The sequence below is a fragment of the Ursus americanus genome, chromosome 2 (assembly GCF_024610735.1).
Source record: "Ursus americanus isolate L20-20 chromosome 2, mUrsAme1.1.p, whole genome shotgun sequence".
NCBI classification, from domain to species: domain Eukaryota; kingdom Metazoa; phylum Chordata; class Mammalia; order Carnivora; family Ursidae; genus Ursus; species Ursus americanus.
In genome coordinates this window covers 8,887,814-8,901,801 of record NC_142128.1, presented here as the reverse complement: position 1 = coordinate 8,901,801, position 13,988 = coordinate 8,887,814, and positions in this window count along the sequence as shown.

The following is a 13,988-nucleotide window of genomic DNA, read 5'->3' as shown; positions in this document are numbered from 1 at the left end:
AACAAAACAAAAAATCCCTACCCAAAAAAATAGGTAAGATAAAGATAAATATGTAGAGTACGTTAGGCAGTGATAAGGAGTTAAAAAAAAATACAGGATAGGAAGTGTTGTGTATGAGAATCTAGAACGAAGGAATAGTTTTCTGATGAAATATTCCAGGCTCTATGCTACATGGTAGAGGAACAGGTCACGGAACCCTACCTTCAAGGAATTTAGAATATTTTAACTGTTGTTAAGTTTTGTTTGTTTCTTGATTCTTTTAGGATGGATAGGAAGAGGTTCTGAAAAGCTTCTCCACAGAGACTGGTAACATCTCCAACCCAGCTCTTAAAAGATGTGTAGCATTTGAAAGCATGAAGGGGGCACAGGAGGCAGGACTCAGAGGCAGGCATTTATCGCGAGGTAAAGAATCCAATGTGTTTGTTGCCTTAAGTGATGGGTAGTGGGACTGGGGATGGAGTCAGGAGCCAGAACAGGAGGAGGCCTGAATGGCAGGCAAGGGAGTGAAGTCTGTATCCTGAAATAAATAGGAAACTTGTGGAGAGATTTTAACGAGGGCAGAAAATGATGAGATTTGCATTTTGTGTTCATCATCATCCGCCCCCCGCCCCCCACCGGAGCTTAGCACAGTGCCTGGCACACAGTAAATATGTAGACGTTATGAAATAAATGAATTATTGAATGCCTGCTGCACTTCAGAGAGACCGCTCTGGCAGAAGTGGAAGAGATGCACTTAGCGGAGAAGAGGGTCTGGTGAGGAAATAGCTCTCCCCACCACCAAGATGGGATCTAGCCCCTCTTCTCTTACTATGACACCCAGCGAAATGCTGTCCTGCTGGTGAATAAACCCTCCCACTTCCTTCTGTCTCTTACATGAGTGTTTGCCAAGTCATTCCTCTTCCTCTCTCTTCCTCCCCGCAAGCCAGGCCTGAGCCATTCCAGCCTGGGCATCACAGGTCCATGGCAATGAGCCCTGATAGCCAACCCACTCGTCCTCATGTGAATTGTATGTGTCAATGATTCGGACCCCAGACGCAAAATCTTGGGAACTTCCTGGCACATCTCAGGCTGCCTCTCTGACCTCTCCACCTCATTTCCTTCCTCCACCAGTCCAATGTGCATTAAAAAAAAAATATATATAATAATAATAATAATAATAATCGTTTTAAAAATCCAGGCCAAATCTGTTTGGGGAAAGTAAAGCAGACGCAAAGAAAAGGTTATTCCAAAGCCAAAGAGGAATGACATCTGCAGTCTCCACATCAAAGCTTCCCTCCACTGGTTCAGGGGAGAGCTGGCCCTGCCCTCCTTTCCTTTTTGATTTTTTTTTTAAGGCTCTAAGCTTAAAGCTGCAGCAGCCCAGCAGCCCCTGGCTGTCTAGAGGGCGGCTTCAGAGGCACGGTGGCATTACACAGAGCAAATGGCTTAATATTCTGGCTTCTTTCTCCACTGCCTGGTACTGCTGAAAAAAACCTGGAGCACAGAGGTGGAAAACTAGCCTTCTGGCTTCTGCCTGGGCCCCAGCTCTGTGTGCAAAGCCTGTCCCTTCTCAGGGTTTTAATTTCCCCAACTTGAAAGTGAGAAATCAAAGAAAATGAGCACCAAGTGCCCCACCCGGCTGTGACAAGTCATAATTCTAGATTCGGCCTGTGCCTCCTCTTTAGCTGTGGAAACAAGGAATCGGTACCTGCACGACTGGGAGATGATTCAGTCCCAAGGGCTGAGCGGCTCAGAATCATCCCCGTTCTTGAGACCAGGAAGCCGAGACACAGAGAGGCTGTGTGACCAGCCAAATTTCACACACCAGTGACTGAGAGCCTGAATTCAAACCCAGGCAGATCTTGCAGACTCCCAACAGCAAGGGCACCCTCGCCTGCACAGACTACGGGGATCTACCCTTTGGCATCTGCTCAGGAAAGGGGTCCCTTGCCCTCTGGTAATGGGCCTGATTCAAGGGCAGGCACCCTGTATGGCTGACCCTCCGCCCCATCTCCAGGACTGGAGGACATGACCTTTAGATGCATGCTCTCTGGCTGAGCTGGCGGAGAAGCAGCACGGCCAGAGACATTAGTGTCCCGCTGTTTCTGTGCAGTCGTAAATCACCGCAGCCCCATCCCCTAGCTCCTGGCTTCCTCCTGCGGCTAGAAAGCTCCCTGATTGGAGGGGAGGCCACAGCAGCAGCAACAGCAGCAACATTTTCTGAAGCAGGCAGTTCTCCCCGCCCTGTCCTCTGGGAACACTTCCCCGTCACTCTCCTAGCCGACTGGACTGTGGTAGGGGCAGAGCACATAACAGATTCAGAGGCAAAGGACAACAGGGAAATCTTAGTGGGTTGCTCACCTTCCTGAGGAGAGTGGGGCAGCAAAGGAAGGAGGGAGGCAGCTAAGGAAGGAAGGAGGCTGGACCCACAGGTTGAAGCCTTGACTTTGCAATTGATCTTGCTAGGTGACCTTGAGCAAGTCACTTTACCTCTCTGGGCCTCAGACTGTGCACCTATAAAGTAAAAGAATTGGATGGATCCTTCTTAAGATCTTCCTCTGTGGCAGCAGCCTTTCAACTGGCCTGCCTCAGTGCCTGCCCAGCCTCCCCAGTAAAAGATGTGAAAGATCTTTCCAGATACACATCCCATCTTCTCCTCCCTTGGCCTTGGCTCCGACATCCATGCCACTACCATTGCATATGGGCCTAAGTCCCTGCTCCTTAGCCTGGAGTTAAAGGGCTTTCCTAAAGGCCCCTGCCTGCCTCTCTAGCTGCCATCTCTCACAAGGCACTTGACTGGCATTTCCCAGCCATGCAGCACCCTCTTCTAACTCTGGGCCTTCTTTTTTTTTTTTTTTAAGATTTTATTTATTTATTTATTTATTTATTTATTTATTTATTTATTTATTTATAGCGCAAGCTGGGGGGGGGCAGAAGAAGAGGGAAAGAATCTCAAGCGGGCTCCCTGCTGAGCCTGGAGCCCAACGTGGGGCTTGATTCCATGACCCCAAGATCATGACCTGAGGCTGAAATCAAGAGGTGGACACCCAACCCACTGAGCTACCCAGGCACCCTAACTCTGGGCCTTTTCTTTTTTTTTTTCCATTGTTTAAAATTTGAATTCAAATAACTAACATATAATGCATTATTGGTTTCAGAGGTAGAGGTCAGTAATTCATCAGTTTTATATAACACCCAGTGCTCGTTAAATCATATGCCCTCCTTAATGTCTATCACCCAGTTACCCCATCCCTCCACCTCCCACCCCTCCAGCAACCCTCAGTTTGTTTCCTATGATTAAGAGTCTCTTATGGTTTGTCTCCCTCTCTGGTTTCATCTTGTTTTATTTTTTTCCTCTCTTCCCCTATGATCCTCTATTTTGTTTATTAAATTCCACATATCAGTGATATCATATGACATTTGTCTTTCTCTGATTGACTTATTTCGCTTAGCATAATACCCTCTAGTTCCATCCACGTCGTTGCAAATGGCAAGATTTCATTTTCCCCCCCTTCTGTTGGGAACTCCTACCCCCACCCCCGTTCAATTGTTACCTACTATCTTTCTGAATCAGCTACCTGATTCAGAAGTTGAACGCACTGCTCCCCCTTGGGGCCCCAACCTATGCTACACACTTCCAGCAAGGGGTCTGAATCTCCTTATGACACTTCCATTTATATGAGTCTCTCTTTCCCTGAGGTCTTACAAAACAGATTCCTCAAAGACAGAGACCCATCTGAGTCACTTCTGAGCTCCAAGCCTAGCACGGGGCAGGTGTTCAGAGAAGTTTGCTTCAATGAAAGAGACTCTCCACTTCAAGAAAGGAGAGACCTGGTGATGGTCTTATGTCTCGAGGAGGATTTGAAAAGTTTTACCCTAAAATAAAAGGTCACAACCGAGTTGTGGCAAAAACTCAGGAAAGCAGAACTGTGAACAGTCCTGGGAGCATATAGGGTCACAGCCAGGAAGGATCGTTTTTGAAGAGCATCCACATGGAATTTCAAAGAAGGGCCTGTTGACATGGAGCTCACCACCAGCAGAAATGCTCTATTCTGACTCTCTGGGGCTGACCACTCCTTACCCAAGCAGCTTCCCTAATCTAGGGGCGTAACTCTCAAATCCCCTAACACTGATTGAGCTGGAAAGAGGAAGAGGTTGAAAAGTCTAATATCTCTTTACATTTTAAGTTTTGCATTCCACTAAAAAGAGCCAACTTCCAAATGTACCACACCAAGGGACTGCCTATGGTAAAAATGGTTTAAAAAAAAAAAAAAGTGCCATTATCCCAAACAAAGAGAGAAACTGTGCCATTCTCAAGAAATGAGCATTCCAGAGCAGAGGAGCCTGAGCTAGAATCTTCTCCCAAAACTCTGCTGAGTGAACTTGGACCTAATGCTGCACCAATCAAGACCTTGGGTTCCCCACTGAATCTTGAAGAGGAACGTCCACCCTGCTCTGCATTGGGCAGTGACACAAATGAATTCTTTGACTTGATAGAGGGCTCTGAAGCAATGTTTTGATGCTTGGAGCTCTGACAAAGGGCACATGATCATGGGGAGACCGACAGGGATGGGTTTGGCAGCAGCCAGTCAATTGATCACATGGAGTGAGATGGACCCTTCCATCGTTGGAAGACTGCAAGCTTCAGAGAGCCACCAGTTTCTGCTCATTTCAAAGAAGCAATTTCTCCATCAGCTGGAGTGGTGTGGTGATGACATGAGCAGTGTCTGGAGCCATTGGGACAGGAACCAGGGGTCAAGGACTAGCAGATAAGCAGGGTTAGGGGACCAGCCACTCCCAGGTGATGCTGAGCAGTGATTCTCAACCTGGCTGGGCCTCACTCCTTCCCAATACCTGGGGGGAATGTGTCTAGAATACAGAGTCCCAGGGGCAGCCTAGACATACTGGGTCAGGCTCCCCAGTGGTGGGGTCTGGGAAGCAGTATGCTTCTGGGGGATTCTTCCCACCACTGGTGGTCTGCTGGGGTGACCTCAAAAGGCCCCAGCGACTTGGAAGGAGGCCAGGCTGGGTTCCCTGAAGAGGAAGTGGAGTGGCCATGAGGCCTTCTGAGAGCTGCCTGGAAGGGGTGCAAGAACTGGAATCTTCTCGTGTTGGCCATTCTGCCGAGTCAGCCCAGCACTAATGCTTCCAGAGTGCAAATCCCACTTGGTCATGTAATAGGAACGCTGGTGCTGACACAGCAGGCAGACGGGAGCCCAGGCTGCACCAGGGGACAGATACTCTGCACCAACTCCTTGCTCTGAGCCTGGGGACAGGCGAGGGGCAGAGGCACTCCCTCCACGCCAAGCCTTGAGCGAGCCAAGACGACTCAGGAGCATGGGGCCTGTTCTAGGTTTCAGAGCCAGCCAGACTTCCTCCTTGTGTTCCTGCAGTTTGGGGTTTGTAATTGGAAGGGACAGCAGAAGGACTCCTGTTCATCCAGGAGGGGAATCCCTTCTGCAGCAGCCCGTCTCCTGGGTGCCAGCCCCTGCTAGCGCACCACCAGCCACAGACCATTCATTGTTTCCCCGAGGTCCCCCTCCCTCAGTGGGAGAGCACCCCTGTTCCCAGAGCATCTGCCCATCGTTCCTCATTCTGCCTCCTAGTGTTACAAGGAAAAGGAGGACCATTCTCCCCAAAAGCCTGTTATGTCGAAGGCAAGAACATGTGAAGCCCTATTGTTTCCACACTGGACAGTTTCCCCAGGAGCGAAGAGTAGGTTTGAGCACATGCTTTTCTGTAGCCATAGTGCCTGGTACATGATGGAAATGGAGAGATGGCCAAGGAGATAGACAGCCAGGACAGGCCATACTGACCCCCCCGCTCGAGAAGCACGTGCCAGAGCGTTAAACAAGGCCTAAGAGCACTGCATCACAAGCAGAGGTTTGGTCTCCGAGCCCAGGGCAGCCGCCCCCCAACATCAGCTGTGTCAGGGGCCTGGCTACATCAAAGGCTGCCTGGGGGTCTGGGGGTCTGTAATCGGGGCTCCCGCCACCAAGTCTTCGCCTTAGTTTCCAATACTCAGATAGCAAGGAAAGGCCAGTAAGGGAGAAAAAGCCAGGAGAGCAAATGCACTTATGGCATATAGATAGGAGAGAAGCCACAGTACAGATTAGGAATCCAAGAGACACAGGAGGTAAGTAACCTGTCCAGGTGAGACAGCTAGTACGTGGCGGGGGTGGGGCATGAGGGAGGCTCACGTGTCTCCTAGTCTTCCTCTACCATCCAGAAGCAACACCTCAGCAGAGGGGATTTCTTTCTCTTTTTCTTTTTTTTCTTTTTCTTTCTTTCTTTTTTTGCCTCTCTTCGGAGCCGGTGAAGGCAGTCTGACTCCCTACACACAGCTAGGTTTATTTCTAACAGAGGAAGGAAGTTGGAGCGACCTGCTCGCTCATGAGAGTGAGGAGTGTGGTCTCTAGGAGGGCGAATCAGAGCAGAGGCCCTTCTGGAGAAGGAGGGACAGCAGTTTCCAGGTGTACTGCCCAAGGCTGTGGCCATCCAGGCTGGAGACAGCGAACAGACCCCTGGAGACCCGGCTCCACAAATGACTTGCTGAATAATCTTAAACAAATTACTTCTCTTCTCTGGAACTCTGTCCCTCCTTTGCAAAATGAGGAACCAATGACGCACCGGGTCCGCACAAGCCACTTGGGCTAATACTAAAACCTTTACATTTCGTTACCTTCTCTAAAATGATCTGAATTCAGGTGATCCTGTGCAAATCGGAAGCACCCAATGATATCATGGGGCTTTCCTGGCTATTTATGATATCATGGGGCTTTCCGGGGTTCCGGGGAGGGGAGGATAAAGAAAAAGGTGCCAAGAGGAACCAACGTTGGAAATCTCAGAATGGACCAGCTGCTGTCCTTCAGATTCTTCAGCCAGGAGGGGTTTTAAGTGAGGCAGAGAAGGGGTCATATTTGCATTTTAGAAGGCAGGAACTCTGACAGCTGGGTAGGGGATGGGGTGGACAGGAAAAAGGCCAAAGGAAGGGAGACCACCTGGGGGGTTCCTGCAATAGCCCCGGTGGGGGGGGGGGTAGGGCAGTAGTAGTGGCTGTGGGAGGAGATGCCCAGCATGACTTCTAGGAAAGTGGATGGAGAGGGCAGGTCCCCTTCTTCTAGATAGAGCAGGTTTAAGGGATAGATGATGGGTTCCGTCGGGAAGTGACAAGTACAAAAGGATATTCAAGTATAGGATTGTTGAACGACTGTATTGTACACCTGCAATTAACATAGCACTGTATGTTAACTATACTGGAATTCAGATATAAAAAATTAATAAAATTTAATTTAATAAAAAGAAAGAAAAAAAGAAAGGATATCCAAATGAGGTGCCCAGGTTGAGGCTGGAAATAGAAAGTTGAAGGGGTGGGCCTGTGCAGATGGGCTCAGGAGGAGACCTGGAGGGAGCACCAGGAAAGCCAGAGTCCCTGTGTCTCAGGGATCACGGAAAGATGTAACCATCCAATCCTGGATGCCCATGGTGCTCAATTCCTGGTGCTCCAATGTGCCAGAAGCCTGCAGAAAACTCGTGTGAGGACAAGAAAAGAAGACCTTTTCTTGAGTTGGGGCATCCTTGTTGACCTAGGCAAGAGCCGTTTTGGATAGCAAGGGGTGGAGGGCTGAAGAATTAAAATCTGGAGCTGACTGCTTTCATCAGTAATTTAATGGTTAGATGAAGGAGAGAGAAGCTGCTTGCTGGTGGCTCAGGCAGAGGGAGGGTTTTACTTGTCAGGAGGAGGCTGAGGGTTGTTTAAATGCTCAGAGGAGAGGCTGGAGAGAGTGGCTGGAAGAGGAAGGGACTGGAAGGGACGGGTGGATGAGTTGAGGTGGGGGAGGGAAGGCAGGAGCCCTTAAGGAGGGGTCAGCTGGGATGGCAGGTGGGTGGCTGGGCAGGGAGGTTCCTGGGAACCTCTTTCTCCAAGAAGGAGAAGCTGAAGTCATTTGCTGAGTCACGAGAGGAGGAGGGGAGGAAGCTAGAGAACAGGCTGAAGGTTTGAGGAAGTCTCTGGGGAGGATGGGGGAGTGAGCTGGAGAAAGGCCAGCCATGTGAGGACCAGCTGGACCTAGAGGCCACCATACAAGGGCCCCCGTCTGCACAGCCCTGTGGTTTTCTCCTGCAGCCCTCGCAATGTGAGTCTGAGCTAAGAAGGTGAAGGTCAGATCACCCAAAGCAGGCCGTGGTCAGCTGTGGCCAAGGGTGTGGGGGACAGGAAGCCCAATATATCAAAGGAGTGAGTGCCCAGATGGGCCAAGGACCAGCTTAGGTAAGAGAAATAGAGGCCAGAAGGGGACATGGCAGGAAGCACGGGTCAAGGGGAGCAGGGAAGCAGAGGTGCCAAAGGATCAGGAGAGTGGACTGTTGTCATTCTCAGAGGTCCCCCAAGGCCTGCAGAAAATTCTGGGGAGTAGTAGCTAGGGTTGAGGCTCAGGAGGTTAAGGAGGTTCCTCTAGGAGGCTCTGGTGCAAGATGCTGTGTCCTGTGGATGCTGGAATCTTCCAGAAGGAGGCAGGGCCTGGGGAAAAAGGCAAACTGCAACCAGGCTCCAGGCCTCAGGAATGCCACCCAGGAACTGGCTGTTTGAGCAAAGGGATGAGTCACAGAGCTGCAAGGCCCCAGCCCCAAGGAAGGGGACTTGCCCAAGGCGTTTGTTAGGAGCAGAGCTGGCAGGGTTGCTCATGGCTTGGACCTTCGTACCTCTCAGTTCTGCCTGCACAGAGGCCTGCACCCGCACGTCTTGCGCCCCTCACTGATCTCTGGGCCAGCACTTCTGCCTCCGAGACGGTTCCACTGGGGACTCTTGATCTTCATAACAAGGGAAGAGGAAGCCAAGGGCTTGAACAAACAGGAGCCTGACCACGGTGTACCCTGCTTGGTAGGGTGTTTTGTTTTGTTTTGTAGTTTTTTAATCCACTGGGTTATGCACGTGGCTGAGGAGAAGCACCAGGCAGAGTAGAACACTCCTGAGGAGCTGGACGTCCTGGGCATGCTCCCGAGGCAGGGGAAAGGCCAGGGAAGAGGTCCTGAGGCTGACCAAAAAAACAAAAACAAAAACAAAAAAAACTCCCTAAAAACTAGAGATGAGAATATGATATTGACAGACAGACACACAGCAGCAGGGACACAGCCCCCGAGAGACAGAGAGAAGGAGAGAGACAAGGATTCAACAGAGGGACAGACAAGAAGACAAACGGCCTGAGACAGAGACAGAGAAGGTGCTGAGCAGGCTGGCCAGGCGCCCACGGCTCATCCAGGAAGCTTGCTGGGCTGGACCCAATCAGTGCAAGATGGATGGGCGCTTTGGGAAGGCAGAGGCCGCCAGGCCCGGCAGCCGGGCAGCTGGGCTTGTCTCTTCCATCTGCACAGCAGGCTGCAGAAAGCCCAGCCAGCTGACCCTGTTTCCCCACAGACGGAGGAGTGCACCCCCAGGGCTTCCTCAAGGGCAGCAGGAGGTTGGGGAAAGGCGCTGCTTTGGAGACAAGGACCACCCCCCTACCCCACCCCCACCTGGCTCTGCCTCTCACTAGCTGTGCAGTTTCGAGGCCACTGGGTCCCCTGCAGTCTTCACTCCCATTTCTAGGATGAGAACCACCACCCCAGCCCTCACTGATTCTGATGTTTTCACCTGCTCCACAGAGACAGGGACCTGGGGTGTCACAGGTGTCTTTCAGGTCCAACAAAAACTTGGGGGTGATAGATCCCTTCTCTCCTGGCACACTTTGGGGATAGTTTCAAAAATCTGGCCCAGGGGTTTGGGCTGAGGGTGGTTGTGACCCTAGGTCCCAGAGTTGCACGATTGATCAAGATCCCACCAATTAAGGGCTCCTATCCAGCTCCCCTTACCTCCAAACCCCTGCACTTAGGAGGAGTGCCAAACCCCACTGCAACAGGGAGGTAAGGGCAAGTTTCATTGTTCTGTCCTAACCATCCAAGGGATGTGCTCCAGATAATAGGCCTCAGCAGCAGGGCTGGAAGAGACGCCCTGATCACCAAGGCCACCTGCAAGCTAGCCTCATCCAGCCTCTCCGCCATACACTTGCTCCCTCATTCACTCAAATGTCGAATGTCTAAATCTGGTAGGTGTGATGAGCCAGGATGCGGGAAGAGGACATAGAGGGGACCCATCGCCCTCTCCCCACCTATTCAAACCCCGGCTTAAATGTTCCCTCTTCCAAAAGTCTTCCCAAAACTTCTGCTAGAATCGATGCCTTTCTCCTCCTCTGAGCCCACAACACTTCTCTGAAGACCCACACACTGGGGTCTTATACAAGGTCTGGGAATGTTATGCTTTATATCCCTATAGATGGTCTCCTCTCTGGGGGCAGAGCCCAAATCCCATTCATCTTTGCTTCCTACGGAGCCCAGCCGCAGTAGCAAGGGGTCAGGGTTCAATGTATCCAAATTCACTTGTCTTTGAACCTCAGTGGAGTTCAGTGATGCATAATAATTACGGTTTTTAAACCTCAATCTTTTCACTTGTAAAGTGGGGATAATAATCTTCGCTTCCCAGTGTGGCCAGATGGATCAAATGAGATATTGCTTATGAAGTCCCCTGGCAAGCTGGAGGCTCTACAGCTCTGTGCAGCGTGGGCTGTAGCTAATAATAGAGCAATCGTGGGGCCAGAGCTGGGCTCAGAGAGGCAGGGAGCAGGCGCCCCTCTGCCTGACAGTGTGAAGGGAATCTCTGAGCCGGAAACACCCCAAATGTGGGCAGCCAGACTGCAGTAGGGAGAGAAGCCACGGGAACCCGGATATCCAGTTTCCAAGTCTGCCCCCAGCTCAAGGTGAGTGACCTTGGTCAGGGCAGTCCCTTTGCTGAGCCTGTTTCTCCATCTGCCAGGTAGGAGTAATAATTCCCAGCTGGCGGCAGAGGTGAATCGAGGCCTGGTGAGGGTTAGAACGCATAGGAACCCCCACACCAACGTCCAAATACTGTGCAGTTGTGGGGTCACAGAGAGGTCTGCACCAACCCCTCTGCAGACATCCTTGCCTTCTACCCCGACTGGGTAGACAGCAGCCCTTTTCCCTGGGAGACTGGGCATCATTTCTGGCCCAGAGTGGTTCAGAATATTTTCTGAATGAGATAATGAATGAATGAATGAATGAATGATGAATGAGGCCCCAGGAAGCATCAGAGCCCCCTCTGGACAGGTCAGCAGCTCATCCTGTGTTCCCCGTTTACCACTTTCACCAGAGTCCGAACACCCTCACTTCCCCTGCATTAATGCATCAATCTCCAACTGGTCTCGCTGCTTCTGTCTTATTATCTTACCAGCTCTTTCTTCTCCACAGGATGCCCAGAGTGATCTCTGTAAAACTCAGGTCTTATTAGGTCTCTCCTCTGCTTATAACTCGTTGGTTAGCTTCCCAGTACTCTCAGGATAATCTCCATAATCGTTAATGACCTACAAGGCTCTCCTCCCTTCTAAGCCCACCATCTGGGATGAACCTATGTTCTAACCATCTGATTTTCCTCCCATTCCAATAAGGCCAGGTTCCTTTCCCTCTCCTTAAGTTCCTTTCCTCTCAAAGCTTTCCCTGGACTCTCGCCCCAGTATAGATTAGGGGACCCTGCAGTCTGCCTCTAACTTAACATTGTTCTGTCCCATTGCAATGCTCATGAGGCTTTGATGTAACCTTTGCTCTGTTTCCCGCCTGGAGTATAAACTCGACCAGAGCGTGGACGTGGCAGCCCAGCAATGGGCCTTTTCATCCCTGAATGCACAAGGAAGGGTCTCAGAATATTTGATGAGTAGCTGAGTAAGCTGGAAAGGAAGAAAGACTGCACGGAGTCTTTGAGAGTAAGGTCAAGCAAACCAAGTAAGGAGCAGAGGACAGATGGAGAGAGGGGCAGGGCCAGCGTCAGAGACAGAGCATCAGGTCATGACTATGAGTTTGAGAAACCACTAACAGCCAGAGACCACCTTCCCAGCCTTGCCTACATCTCAAAAGCCCTGAGGACCGACACCAGAGACCACAAGGACCACACTCTCAGTGAGAGCCTGCAACCCCATGCCTTTGCTGGGGTGTCTCTACGCGAGCGCCTGGTTGCTAGACTCAGTCTAGTTGTGCCTATCTGGGAGTGTCCCAGGCTGCCCTTCTCGAATCTGTTCACTGAAAAACTGGCTTTACAATTTTAACGGGCCTCTGTAGGTCAATCCTCCCCTCTGAAAACAAGAGTAGGAACCCCAGCCCACCCAATCGGTGGGCCACTCTTTTAAGCTGCGATGGGCTGCACAGACTAGAAAAGGTCGCCTTCACCCCAAGCTCTTGGAGGCCATTTCCGAGCGTTCCTTTCCGTCCGGGTGTTGGCGGCTCCGGGGCTCCCCGCCCGGGTTCCGGCCAGCCCCACCCCTTCAGCGGCCAGGCCCAGGACACTCCCAAAAGCCCCGAGGCGCGCGCCCGGGAGAGGCTAATTCCTGGGGAGGACGGGGCGTTTCCTTCGCCTGAGGCTGCGTCCCACCGGCACTCCGCAGCTGGCTGTGATTGGCTGCGCTTTTCCCAGGCTCTCCAATCAGGAGGCAACGGCGGGGTCAGGGGTGGGGCTTCGGGTCCCACGCGGGGCGGGATCCTACTCGCCTCCTCTCCGCGCCCCGCCCCCCCCCCCCCCCCCGCGGTGGCCGTGACTCAGCAGGAAGGCGCGACCCGACTGGGCCGGAAGGGCCGAGCCTCGCCACTCCCTCAGGGTCCAAACACCGGGAGGATTTGTCGTCTGAGGTGGGAGTCTTTAGATCTGCTTGCCGGATCTTTCTCTGTGGCCCAGAGAAACTCCAGATCCTAGTCTGTCGGTAGTTTCTCTTCTCTGCACGAAAGATAAGGCTACTGGACGGTCATGAGATAAGACAGGACTAGCTAGTTAGTAGGAGCGGCGTGGGGCTTTTGGGAGTTTGCAAATCCCTTCCCCTAGGTAACTAGGTATGTGATCTTGGCCAATCCCTAAATACAACGGTAAAATCAGGGAAGGATTTTACTTTAATCTCAGGTTGTGATGGTGAAATGAGGCAAAATGACATAGATTCGTGGGAGGCAGCAAAATTCCAATTAGGAGAGCCAGCTTTGATTAGGAAAACGAAAAAGGGCTATTTTGGAAAGCTAGTCTTGAAGACTAGGCAGTACACAGGATAGCTAGACAGTTCTGCCTAAGAAATGAGCAAGAACCCAATTGAAAAATGGGCAAAGGCCTGGAATAGACATTTCTCCAAAGAAGATACATAAATAGCCAATGAATAGGCAATACGAACAAGGAAAGATACTCAACATAATCAGTCTTTAAGAAGATGCAAATTAGGTGGGGGATGGGCTGGATGGGGAATGGGTATTAAGGAGGGCACTTGGTATGATGAGCCCTGGGTGTTGTATGTAAATGAAGAACCACTGAACTCCGTTCCTGGAACCAATAGTGTGCTGTATGTTAACTAACTAGAATTTAAATAAAAATTTGAAGAAGAAAAAAGATGCAAATCAAAACCAGAAGATACCACTTCACAACCACTGGGATGGCTAAAAAAAATTTTTGGTTTGTTTTCGTTTTTGTTTCTTCTTCTTTCTTCTTTTTTTTTTTTAATAGGGAGGGAACAATAAGAGTTAGCAAGGATGTGGAGAGTTGGAACCCAGGTGCACTGCAGGTGGGAATGTGAAATGGTGCAGCCCCTGCGGATAATTACCCGGTGGTTCCTCAAAATGTCAAAGGTGGAATTACCACATGACTCAGGAATTCTCTTCCTAGGTACATACCCAAGAGAATTAAAAAATTCTCAGATACTCGTATGCCAGTGTTCATAGCAGCATTAGACATAATTGCCAGAAGGTACAAACAGCCCAAGTGTCCATCAACAGATGAATGGATAAACACAATTGATCGCATCCATACAAAGGAATATTATTTCACCAGAAAAAGGAATGACGTCCTGATGTATGTTATAACGCAGATGAACGTTGAAAACATTATTCTAAGTGATAGAAGCCAGACACGAAAGGCCACATATTGCATGACTCCTTGTCTATGA